Source organism: Miscanthus floridulus, chromosome 8 (genome assembly GCF_019320115.1).
Source record: "Miscanthus floridulus cultivar M001 chromosome 8, ASM1932011v1, whole genome shotgun sequence".
Lineage (NCBI taxonomy): Eukaryota > Viridiplantae > Streptophyta > Magnoliopsida > Poales > Poaceae > Miscanthus > Miscanthus floridulus.
In genome coordinates this window covers 46,462,734-46,476,773 of record NC_089587.1, presented here as the reverse complement: position 1 = coordinate 46,476,773, position 14,040 = coordinate 46,462,734, and the positions used below count along the sequence as shown (strand labels likewise).

The following is a 14,040-nucleotide window of genomic DNA, read 5'->3' as shown; positions in this document are numbered from 1 at the left end:
AAACAAACATATGGGAGTGGGAAGACTTATCACTCTCTTGTCATGGGTACTGGCTCTTTCCGGACTGACTTTAGGGGTGGGTATTAGGTGGAGGTCTGAGCACCATACTGAGACCGGGTCACAGGTGTTGGAGGCTTGGAGTCCACGTTTGGACGGGGACCTAGACCCCTTGATAGGAGTAGGACGAGTTGGTTCCATTTGTGCCTGGGGTACAAGCGGGGCATGTGTTTTGGGGTATATAAATGTCCACTATGTTAATATTTCACCATGTTATTAAATTAATCTTTGTTTCCGCTGTAACTCCGATCGTATGTTTATTTTCTGCTACAAGATAAAACTTGTGAACTTGAAATGTATAAACTTGTTTACATGTAAACTGTTTTAATCCTGTTGTTGCATTCAACTTGTTTAAGTACCCTAATGTTGTAATAAAGTGATGTAAGAAATGGCTAAGAATGTTGTAAGCTTTACCCTCTCATTTACGATCCTGACAAAAAATGTGGATTTTTGAGCTCTCCCTTTGGGTTGGTTCAATGGAACGGCATAATTTAGTACACTCTCTTGGGTACTTAGTGTCTAATGGAGGACAAGTACTCTTGGGAGGGCATTAGATTAGACGGTTTTGCCATAACGGGTGGCCAGGTGCCCTGTGCGGCGTGGGCGGCCAAGCGGTGTAGGAGCGGACAGGGCCTAGCACGGCCAGGCGATAGGCGCCCCAAGCGAGTAGGCCTCTAGGCGCTATGCCACGCGAGGATAGGACCGGCGACCCTGGCAAGATGGATTTATGCAAACGTTGGTGAAGAGACTAGGTAAGATTTGGAGCTCCTATCATTTGGTTTGTAGGAAAATTAGTTTCTGTTTGTAGAGCGATTTGTAGGAAGAATTTGTTTCTATTTGTAGAGCGATTTAGCTAACTGTGTATTCGATGATGTGATTTGTAGGCCAAATCACATGGATATGAGCCTTGTTGTTAGTTATGTCATTTTTCAGTTTGCCTGATGGGGTACCAAAATCATGGCTATAGGGTAGAACCTTGCCTACTCAAGTTGTTGACATGCATAGCTTTGACCTACTATAGCTAGCTAATTTCATAGCTAAGCACTACATGTGGGGTTCAAAATAGTACATAACTTTGTGGCATGCATTGGATGAAATTTCTAGAGGAACTTCTATTGAGATTAAAATGGATGAGCAATTGATTGAGTGGTTTGAACTCAATAAAGATAAGGGATAGGTGTACATTAATGCCCAAATTAATGATTTTGAGGGTCCATTGCAATATTCACCAACAAAATGTAGGTGCCACCCTTCTGTAAGGAATAGAGTGCCCACCAATGAGACAAACACTGCTGAGAGAGCCACATCCACAAACAAAAAAGAGAGCCACCAAATCCAAAGCAAAAGGCACACATGATGATGAGGGTGTAGGAGTTGATGAGGAGGGCATATATTCTGACACTGATTCACTTGTGGCAGCAAGTGATAGCAGCTATGATAGTGACTTGGATGCATCCTCTGATTCTTGTGACGATTGCTCTGACCCTAAGTTTAATCCTGATGGTGAAGTTGTTATTGATGATGATGAATATGACCCTCCACCCTTCTCATATGATGTTGATAATCCATATATTGATGTAAATGTGGTGTTCCTAGACGTGGATCAGTGCAAGTCTGCAGTTACACATCATGCCATCTTGAATGATCATGCTTTTGAGATTGTGAAAAAGGGCAAGAGTAGATTTAGAGCCATATGCAAGAGAGCAGATCAGGGTTGCAAGTGGAAGTTTTTTGCATCTACAAGTAAAAAACACATTGGTTGTAAGGTAATTTCAATTTTTTGTAACATTCAACATCAAGTAAGAAGTATTAGTGTGTAGCAATTTACTAATAAAATGGTTCTTTTCTTGCTATTTTTTTATTACAGGTTAAGACTAGTGGTCCAAAGCATACTTGTGGGTCCTGCAACAATTGTGGTGAAACAATGGCCTCCAAGTCGATTTGTTGCGGGAAGACCCTGAAATGAGACCAAAGGAGTTGGAAGATAGGCTCAAGAAGAAGTACTCAATAGAAGTTCCATATGATAGAGTTTTCAGAGGCAAGCTAAGGGCAATGGACATCATATATGGGAAGTTGGCTAATAGTTATAACTTGCTACCAAGTTATCAAGCTAAGCTTCTAAGAGTAGTACCTTGCAGCGTCATTGACATAGACACTGAAGAAGATGACAATGCTGATTTGTGTTTCAGTAGGTTCTTTGTTGCTCTTAAACCATGCATTGATGGGTTCTTACAAGGATGTAGGCCTTACATTGCCATGGATGCCACACACTTGACTAGAAGGGGAAGGGGTCAGTTAGCAGCAGCTGTTGCGGTGGATGGTTAGAACTGCTTATTTCTAGTGGCTTATGGTGTGATTGAGACTGAGTCTATGGAAAGTTGGACTTGGTTTGTGAATAACTTAAAGAAGGCTTTTGGTACTCCTACAGGCTTGGTCATTAGTATAGATGCGGGCAAAGGAATTGAGGTGGTTGTACATGATGTGTACCTAGGAGTGGAACATAGAGAATGCATGAGGCACTTGTGGAAGAACATGAAGAAGAATGGGTACAGTGGTGAGCTTTATGGTAAGAATATGTGAGCAGCTGCCAAAGAGCTTCACAAATGACAAATTCAAGTACTTCATGTGAAACATTGAGAAGGATCCTAGTGCACTATCCTGGTTGGATGACAACCATCCACTTGTGTGGAGTAGAAGCAAATTTGGGGAAGAATGCAAGGTAGATTACATCAATAATAACCTCTCTGAAAGCTTTAATAGTTGGGTGTCCAAAACCAAGGATTTTCAAATTGTGGATATGCATGACAAGATAAGACAAATAATCATTGAGAAATTTATTTTGAGAACCAAGATTGCTAGTAAAATATCAAGCACAATCATTCCAGTTGTGACCAATGCTCTAAATGCTAAAGCCAAGAGTATCAAGGGCCACGAGGTATTGATATGTGGCGCTGTAACAGCTGAAGTAACTATGAATAGATTCAAGTACACAATCAACTTAGGACAAAAAACATGTCCTTGTAGGGCTTGGCAAGTAACTGGAAAGCCCTGCACCCATGCTTTAGCTTTCATTTTAAGATTAGTAGAGAAGTATGAATGGATGACTTTGTGCATGAATACTTCTCTGTTGATCGGTTAAAAAAGGCATATGCATGTTCTTTCAATCCAATGACATCCAAGGATAATTGGCCACATGTTGATTTGGGCTATAAAATCAAGAAGCCTAAACTGAGAAGGAAACCCGGAAGACTAAGAAATTCTAGGATCAAGTCCTATGATGAGGCCACCACCAGTAAGAAAAGGTGACCATGTTCTGAATGTAATGAACTAGGCCATATAGCGAAGCATTGCCAAGGAGGTCCAACTGCTAGTCAAAAGAGGAATCACTTATCTTCTCAAAATGAATCATCTTTACAAGCATCAATGTGAGTCATGCTCATTTGTATTTTTTGCTTCTTTACTCATGCTTATTTAATCAACTTGTTTACTGAACCATTTTTCTCCATTCATGTGAAGTGCAAGTGCAAATGCAAGTAAGGGGAAGGGGAAGGGGAAGAGGAAGTGCAAGTGTAGGACCTAGAACAGAAGGAGCATAAGGGGCTAGAACAGAAGGAAGACGAAGATGATGAGGAGGGAGGTTGGCTGCATTGTTAGGAATAGATGCATGAATGTGATGTATGGCACTGAACATGTAATATCTCACTATTAGCTACCGCTTTTGTTGGACTTGTATGTTGGATGAGGCTTGGTACTGTATGGATACTTTTGCTACACTTTTATTTGATGTGATATTATCTATCTATATTTGCATGCTGTGTGGAATCATATGTAACAAGTTGTGCAATGATGCTGCCAAATTTTTAAAAAAACATGGGTAAAATCACAATATATTCAGATAAGTAGGGGCAATTTCGCATGGGCAAACTTGTCCTTACTGAGCCCATTTGACACCGTTACCTGTTGTTCCCGGAGTAGGGGTAAACTTAAGCTTTGTTTTAAAAAATAGGGGTAAAATCGCAACGATGACAAAAGCAGGGGTAAAATCATAATTGGACGTCAAAGTAGGGATAAGAACGCAATAGCACCAATGGAGAAACACATGCAAAGCTGCAACAGTGTACAGCAATAATCATACCATAGACTTGTACTTCAGCGTTCTCTTTGTACAATCCATGTATGTACTCTAGCTGAATTTAAAATTTACTTACGTTTGGGTTATATAGCATGTGCATTGCTAATTAAATAATTAATGTGCGTAAGCTAGTTAATAAAAACTATGAATGACTTATTTATTGCTAAACTGTCCATCAAAACACTTTATTTGATATAGTTGTGAGCTAGTTCTATAAGTATGACATTGGAACACAAGTGAAAAGAACAATATTACCATTGCTCATTATACTAATTGAAGCTTTTTCTAAAAGAAGTCCCCATCAATATTCCTCATAAGACGTGCTAGAAAAAGATAAATCCTAAAATTAACACAAAAATTAGAAACATGTGGCCATGTGTTCAGTTGACTCTACCATTAGAAACATATTGTCATCTCACTATATTTTCTAAAATCTCACATCTACCATTATAGAAATAGTCAAAAGGAAACCAACCCCCCCCCCCCCACACACACACCACATCTCCCCTACCCCAAAATATCCAAAAGTACTACTATATGCTTCTAACTTTACTCACTTTTATCTTTGTTAATATAGAAAAACTAACTTAAGTTATAAAAATAATTAACCCCAAACTTGCATCTAGATTACGTAAGACCACCTCTGCATTATTAATTAAGAATAAGCTAAAGTAACCTCTAACACCAAATTAGATACATATGGCATTATGAAATATCCCAAATTGTTTCTATATATGCCTCTATGGAATTACTCATTTCTATTGTTAATATGGAAAAAATAATTCAAAGTATGTATACACTGCATGATGTATGTCACCATGTTGAACATGTATACATGTATGCAAAAAAACTGATCATGACACTTTCCATGGCAAAAACATATGGTTTAAGCTAAGGTTCCAACAAAACTTATATTAAATATGCATGCATGAAGGCGCGATTCAAAGTTAAAAGGAGAAAGCATATAAAGTAATCGGTAACTAAAATCTATCTCAAGTTCTCAATGAATAAAGATAAGAATGTATATATCTATATGAGTATTGTATTAAAGTATGAAAATATGAAATAGAGTTTTAACTAATACATATCAACCACACGCTTGGAGGTGCAATGCATCATGTAATTATAATTGTAAATTAATAAAGTCCATCCCAACAAATAAAGATAATAAAGTATCTATGGTTGGAGTATGAAGAAATGAGAGAAGCTCCCAACTAAACTCATGTCAAACACTCATAGAGTCACAATGTAAGGGGAAAACTATGAATTAGGACAGAAAAACATATATAATAATCTATAACGAAAGTCAATCATAATCAGATAAAGATAAGAAACTATCTACATGGGTATAGTGTTCGAATATTGTCACACCCAATTTTAAGGATAAAATTGAATGCATAAAACTCATGTGTGCCCAGGGATCAGTCACACACATAAGTTGACAAATTACAAAAAGTATCATCACAGTGTATCTTACATCACGATTAATACCATCACATAGTCTTACACAACACAGCGGAAAATAAAAAGGTAGCTCTCTCATGGTAGCTCCAACACAGGGACGGTCAACTAGTTGACCACAAACCTAAAAGTCCTCTAGAAACTCCTCATGTCCGTTGACATCTGTTACCCATCTGGAATTTTTTGTCCAAATATTGAAAGTAGACAAGCGTAAGTACTTCCCGTACTTACCAATATAATATTGGGTTATGAAAGCTCAAAAAGGATGACTCTGGTTTACTATGGTTAGCTCTTTTAGTAAGTCAAGATTTTATCATCAACTATTATCAAGTTATGCTTAAGCCCCAATTAAACCCACAAATCAGATATCAGAATTAATTGAATCATATTATCATCGTAGAACATCATAAATGAACAACAATAAATAACTATTTATTCTGTGAGTTTTTTGGGCCACTCGTGACCATGAGCACTGCTGTTATAATAGTTTGTAACACTCTACAGAGGTTGTGCATATTCACCGTGAGTCGTGTTTCCCATATGCCCGGGTTAATTACTCCCATAACACTGCCAAGGTGAGCGGGCGGGGTACACGTTGAAGCATTTTCATAGATTTCTCTAACAAGTTACGGCCGCTAGGTTTCCTCGGCAGGCAGATGTAGGAACCCCCCTTCCTATGGCACATTTCCATCGTGGCTATACACATAGGAACAGAGGCCATCCTATATCCAACGTGGCAAGCCCCTTTTGCGCCATAAAGGTAACCTCTAACAAGCTAGAAAAGGTCCTATTACTAAGCTAAAGTTAGAGCCATGTGACCCTCACGGTTGCACTATCAGTCCCAGCTTTTACCGACAGATAAGTCCTTATGGAGGGCCAAGATCATCATGATCAAAAGTCATTTGCTCCTTTGCCCTATAATTCAGTTGTTTAAAAACAAATTTTACCTTTTCGTTCTATAGAACCATTATTCATTATTTGGATCATGTATAGTTACATTGAGCACTAGCAAACTACTCATATGCATATAACCCGTAGGAGACAAGGAAACAGGATACTCAATCACTAGGATGTCCTTACGGGTATCAAAATCAGACACATGCAAACGAGAAATTAATAAATGGTGAATAGGACATCAAGGTAGATCCCATGCTATACTTGCCTTGCTCAATGAACTCGGGCTGCTCCTGTTGGTCGTCAAAAAACTCTTGGTCTCCAACGTTCTCCTCACCATCTGAACTCAACCACAAAGCAACATACAAGCATTCCAAAGGCATTCATGCAAAGCAAACAATTATAGGATTAAAAACAGTACACCAGGGCATAAAAACAAGATAAAAAGGTTCTTTAAAAGAATCTACGTCTTTCTATGATCACGTAGACGCGAAGTTCAAGAAAAACAGAGCTAAAACACAAAAGTTATGAATTAAACAGGGTTTCCTATAGCAACTTATTTAATTAAATCTAACCTCAAAATTTAAATGTTGCAAACATGTTTGACAGTAGTATTAACATGTAGAGAACTTAATTACAAACCTAACGAAATTTGAACGGGTCGATTCGGAGCTAAAACGATGATTTATAAGCAAAACAATGCAGTGGCATTTCTGTAAATAGAATGAACTATTTTCGAATTTAAATAAAATTAAATCTAGGATATTTAAACCGGCCAAGGATTGTGGGTTCAAATTAGCAAAACTTGGGGGTCTCTTTAGCAAAATGGCCCATGAAGGGGTATCAGCCATCCTGGGCCATTGGATCAAAGATGGACGGCTTGGATTAGGAGAAAGCGGAAGAGAGAGAAAACCGGTGGCCAAAAACAGTGCCGACACGGCAGGGCTCCATGGCCGACGGCGAGGAGGTCATCGATGAGTGAGAAACAAGGACTTTGGGCCATGGTTCGATGAACTGAGGGAGCCAGAGGACATGATCAGCGGGGTGGTCGCCATGGCCGGCGACACGAAGGTCCTAGGCGCACGCGAATTAGGCCCTAGAGGCCATGAAACACGAAATTAAAGGCATGGGGAGAAGGAGGGGAACAAGGGGGTCTCACTGCGGATGAAAATGAAGATGAAGGTGGCTCGGGGATGGTGGTTTCTGAGCTCGGTGGATCTTGGCACTTCTCTGTGCAACGATTGCGGCTTCCGCGCGCTCGGGCGAGTGCGAGAGTGGAGCGGGGGAGGTAGCAGGGAGGCGGCAATGGGGTCTGAGCTCCCCTTTATATAGGCTAGGCATGGGAGGAGGCGCTCCCACGATGCGAGGTGGGCGCGGGCGGTGGTTGCGCCATGACCGTGCGAGATGCGGGAGGTGGGTGACGGCGCTGATAGGTGGACCCGATGGTCAGCGACAGAGAGGAGTGAGGGGTGGGCAACGGTTGCCTGCTCGAGTGGGCTAGACCAGGAAGAAAAAGGGAAGAAGGGGAAGGAAGGGAGGCGAGTGGGTCAGCGGGGGAAATGGGCCAGCAGGCCGAAAATGAGGAAGGGAGGGGGAGGGAAAAGAATTTCCTTTTCTTTTTCCAAATCAAATTTCCAAATTCATTTTCAACTGATTTTTGAATCTTTTTGAGTTTAAATCAAAACCACTCAACATATTAAATAAAATGCTGCAGCATGAATGCATCAACATGTATCTATCCTTATGATTGATTTTAATTTCACAAAAATTATTATTTTCCTATATTTTAATGCACACATAATTGCATAAATAAATCAAATTTAACTATTTAAAAAAATGCAAATTTTAGGGTGTTACAATTCTACCCCCTTAAGATGAATCTTGTTCTCGAGATTCAGATAATTGCTTACTCAAACAGTTGTGGATATGACTTTCGCAAATCCTCTTCTCTTTACCAAGTAGCCTCATCCTCTGTATACCGATTCCACTGTACCTTGCACATTTTTATAACTTGGCTCCTTGTAACTCTTTCTGCCATCTCCAAGATCTTTATCGGATACTCTTCATATGTGAGATCTTCCTTAACAGCAAGTTCTTCTAAAGGAATTTGCTCTTCTAGTACTCGTAAACACTTCTTTAATTGAGAAACATGAAACATATCGTGCACACCTGACAAACTCTCAGGCAGTTCCAACTGATAGGCTACTTCTCCATGTCTCTCTAGGATCTTGAAAGGTCCAATATACCTCGGTGCCAACTTTCCCTTCATATTGAATCTTTTCACACTTCTCATTGGTGACACCTTTAAGTACACATAATCTCCAACTTCAAAGGTCAGCTCTCTTCTGCGAGTATCAGTATAACTCTTCTGTTGGGGCTGAGCCACTCTCAAGTTGTCTCTAATCATTCTCACCTGTTCTTCTGCATCTCTAAGGACATCGGTTCCAAACACTTGAGTCTCACCAGTCTGATTCCAGAACAAAGGCATTCTACATTTACGCCCATACAGCGCCTCAAAAGGTGACATCTTGAGACTCTTTTGGTAACTATTGTTGTATGAGAACTCAGCATATGGCAAACTCTTATCCCAGCTTGTACCATATTGTAGTGCACAAGCTCTCAACATATCTTCCAAAATCTAGTTGATTCTTTCAGTCTATCCATCAGTTTGTGGGTGGTAAGCAGAACTGAAATTCAATTTTGTCCCCAAAGAACTATGTACTTTTTGCTAGAATTGCGACGTAAACTGAGTGCCTCTATCAAACACAATTTTCTTGGGAACACCATGTAAGCACACTATCCTTTCCATGTACAACTCTGCTAGCCTTGCACCTATATAGGTAGTCTTAACTGGTAGAAAGTGAGCAACCTTGGTGAGTCAATCTACTATTACCCATATTGAATCATAACCTCTTTGAGTGCGGGGCAAACCTATGATAAAACCATACCAACTTCTTCCCATTTCCATTCAGGAATCTTCATTGGTTGTAGCAACCCTATAGGTCTTTGATGCTTAGCTTTCACCCTTTGACAAGTGTCACACAAAGCCACATACTCTGCCACATCTCTCTTCATACTATACCACCAATACTTCTCTTTGAGATCCAAATACATCTTGGTACTTCTGGGATATATAGAATAAGCAGACTCATGTGCCTCTTGCAGAACTGCATCACGGATAGCCTTCACTTTAGGTACACATATCCTTTTCCTGAACCAAAGAGTACCATTCTCATCCATCTTGAATCTTGGTGCCTTTCCAAGCACTATATTCTTCGCTATCTCCTTAAGTTTTTCATCCTCCAATTGACCTTTGCGTATCTCTTGCTCCAAGGTGGGATCTATCACCAATTTCATTGCATTAGTGACAAAGCTCAAGTTGAGATTCTCTATTTCAGCACACAACTCTGCTGGCATAAATGCCATCCGAAGTCCATTGGCATAACTCTTCCTGCTAAGTGCATCAGCTATGACATTTGCTTTTCCCAGATGATAATGCACATCCAACTCATAATCTTTGATCAATTCTAACTAACGACATTGTCTTAGATTTATATCTGACTGGGTAAAGATATACTTCAAACTCTTATGATCCGTATAGATATCACTCTTATGCCCAATTAGATAATGTCTCCAAATTTTTAAAGCATGAACCATAGCTGTCAATTCCAAGTCATGTGTAGGGTAGTTCAACTCATGCTTCCTCAATTGTCTAGATGCATATGCCACCACCCTTCCTTCTTGCATAAGAACACATCCAAGACCCAGACGAGATGCATCACAATATATAGAGAAGTTCTTGCTTAAATCTAGCAAAATCAATACTGGAGCTGTAGTCAATCTCTTTTTTAGCTCATCAAAGTTTGCCTGGCATTTATCAGACCATGCAAATTTAGCATTCTTTTCTAATAGAGCTATCATAGGCTTAGCAAGCTTGGAAAAACCTTCAATGAACCTCCTGTAGTATCCAGCCAATCCCAAAAAGCTACAAATCTCACTTACATTGGTTGGTGGTTTCCAATTCAATACATCTTGCACTTTGCCTGGATCCACTGCTATTCCACCATTGGAGAAAACATGACCTAGAAAAGAGACCTTCTTCAACCAAAACTCACACTTGCTTCGCTTAGCGTACAACTTATGTTCTCTAAGCTTTTGCAAGACCGACCTTATATGTTCAGCATGTTCTTCTTCAGTCTTGGAGAATATCAGTATGTCATCAATGAATACCACCACAAATTTATCAAAAAACTCCATGAACACCTTATTCATCGGATACATAAAGTATGTAGGTGCATTGGTCAATCCAAAAGACATAATGGTATACTTATACAAGCCATACCATGTAGTGAATGTTGTCTTGGGTATGTCCGAGTTTCGAATCTTTAGCTGATGGTAACCTGAGCGGAGATCAATCTTGGAGAACACATAGGCATCTCTCAACTGATCAAACAAATCATCAATCCTTGGCAAAGGGTATTTATTCTTGATAGTAACCTCATTAAGTGAATGGTAATCCACACACATCCGTTGGGTACCATCCTTCTTATCCACAAAGATCACAGGTGCCCCCATGGGGAAGAACTAGGGCGTATGAAACATTTTTCTTGCAACTCTTTTAGTTGTTTCTTAAGCTCTTCTAATTCGTTAACCCCCATTCTATATGGATGTTTAGCTATTGGTGCAGTTCTAGGTAATAATTCAATAATGAATTCAATGTCACGGTTAGGTGGCATACCTGGCAAGTCATCGGGGAAAACATCCAGGAACTCCTCCACAACACGATCTTGTTTATTGGCATCACCATCTAGCTGGTTCACAGTGTTGGCTGAGCCTGCACTACCACTTCTACACAGATTCAATCTCCATTGGGTGATGTCACAACAACAGATCTCTCCTAACACTGAATCACTGCCTGGTGTTGTTTCATCCAATCCATACCCAGAATAAGATCAATTCCTACTGTTCTCAACACAATAGGTTTCACTTTGAAGTCTACCCCCCTTAAGGAAATGCTAGCTGAGGGACTCCAACAAGAAGCTAGCATGCTACCTCTCGGTGAATTTACTAGTATAGGGTTTTTCATGGCACATAAAGGTATGCTATGCATTCTAACAAAAGCTTGGGAAATAAATGAATGCAAAGCACCTGAATCAAAAAGTACTATAGCAGAGATAGAGTTGACACTGAACGTACTCAACATGACCTTGGGTGTCTCTTGAGCTGTATCAGATGACACATAGTTCACTTTGCAGTGTGAGGTGGTCGGGCGTTGAACCTCGGATTGCCATTCTGGTTCTGTGGAGCTTGCTGGTTCTGCTTCTTTGGACACTGATGAGCATAATGACCTACTTCTCCATAGCGGTAGCATGCGTTAGGGTTATTGGGTGCACCACTCTCCATAGGAGCATTATTGGGCATTCCCTGGTGTGATGCCGGATTGCCGGTCTGTTGTTGGGGATGTTGATTACCAAACTATTGCTGATACTAAGGGCGTTGCTGGAACTGGTTATGCTGAGGATATTGACCATGGTTTCCCTAGTTAGATGGTCCTTGATTCCTCTGCTGAAAACCCTGCTAGGGATAGGCACGCGGACGGGTGTTGCTTCCAGAAGCTTGCCCTTGAAGCCTTCTCTTCTTGGCTTCCATCTTCTTGCACTTATTGTCAATCACAATAGCGTGGTTCACCAATGACTAAAAGTTAGGGTATGTGTTGGACATAAGCTAGAGCTGTAGGCCATCATAAAGTCCCTTGAGGAAGCGGCATTGCTTCTCACTATCCTTAGCTATATCATTTGGAGCATAGCGTGATAGTTGAGCAAACTTGTCACGATATTCTGCCACAGACATGGATCCTTGCTTAAGGGACCTGAATTCCTCCTACTTCAACTCCACTAGTCCATCGAGGATATGATATGACCAGAAATTGTCCTTGAATTCCCGCCATGTGATAACAGCGGCATCGTTGGGGGCATCCATACTAAAAAGACTCCCACCAATCCTGAGCTGCTCCCTAGAGTTCACCAGAAGCATACAACACCTTCTCAAGATCATTGCATTGTGCTATGTTAAGTTGCCTTTCCACAGCACGCAACCAATCGTCTGCCTCCAAGGGGTTTGAGGCATGGGTGAACATCGAAGGGCGACCCTTCATGAATTCTCCACACTTGTCTCTAACCTAAACAGGTGGTGGTCCTCTTGTAGGTTCGTTATCCAAGCGTTGCATCATAGCTTGCATCAATTGTGCTTGCATTCCCATCAATTGCTCCATAGTCACTGGTGGCGGTGGTGGTGGATTCATGGGAGCACCACGACCATGACCACGGCCTCTGCCTCTTCCTCCTCTTGCGGCCATCTACTTTCCAAGCAAATGTGCAAAATTTTAGAGATTTCCAAATTATATAGAACTTATAAAAGATAAAGAACAACGCTGAGAATTTTCTGGACAAGGTTCAAATACAGCAGTTCAGTAAATCTGTCATAACTTGAGTTTTAGAGACCCAACAGAGGTGTACCAAGAATGGTTAGAAATCTTAGGAGATCAGCTACAACTTTTATTTAGAACACTTTTACAGATTCTGAGATCAGCTACAACTTTTGTTTAGAACACCTTTACAGATTCTGATATACACATGGTCAAAAATAGAGCTAAACCGAATCTGTTATGAGTTCCAGACGGCGCAGAATCATCAACTTGTGACAGCTAGATCTCACAAATCTGAATAGATATCAACGTGATTCCAAAGACATTTGAAAGATATAGAAGTCTAGATATCTCCACAAAAATTTCAGAATTTTTGGCAGCCTAGATCTCGAGATACAAGATAAAGAACACAGACTGCTCCAGAAAATAGCACAACAGAGATATGATAAAGTAACCCATCTGCATTAAGACCTCATCTAAACTTAAGGTTCAAACCTATGGAATTTGTGGACAGGACCACAAACCTTCAGCAATCAAACAAACTCCAAATCATCCAAGTTCATAATTAAAAACATCTAACCACTAAAGTTCACAAGACAAAACAAGACTAGACATGACACATGAACTAACAATGTCATAGCTTTAAACAAGGCATCAAACACCTATGGGGCTGTGTCAATCATGGTGAACGACCGGGGCTTCTTCTTATAGATCGGTGGCAGCCCAAGTTGAGCACGCAGTTCGTCAACCTGCTTTCGGAGATGCCTCTCAGCCCTCTGCGATGCACGTAACTCTCCCTTGACTTCTTCATCTACCCCCTACATGGCATGGACATGTCACACTATTGCTTCTAGAGTTGGATCACTTTCTGGTGGTGCTAGGACCTGCCAATTACCCTCATGGTCATTGCAAGGAAGGAATCTAAAACGATCCTCCTTCATGGCCTCAAAACGACGACCATGGTAGTAGATATAAGCGTCCTACGCTACATCTTCCATGCCATCCAATGCTTGAGCCCGTCTGGCAGTGGCACTATGGACAGTCTCCACCTCATGTCCATTCTTTATGTCGT

At 40.6% G+C, this 14,040-nt stretch overlaps 1 pseudogene; it reads left to right on the top strand.

Annotated features, from left to right (window-relative positions):
- Nucleotides 1-1,334: 1,334 nt before the first annotated feature.
- LOC136468991 (uncharacterized) lies at nucleotides 1,335-2,637 on the top strand (annotated as a pseudogene).
- The last annotated feature ends 11,403 nt before the right edge of the window (nucleotides 2,638-14,040 follow it).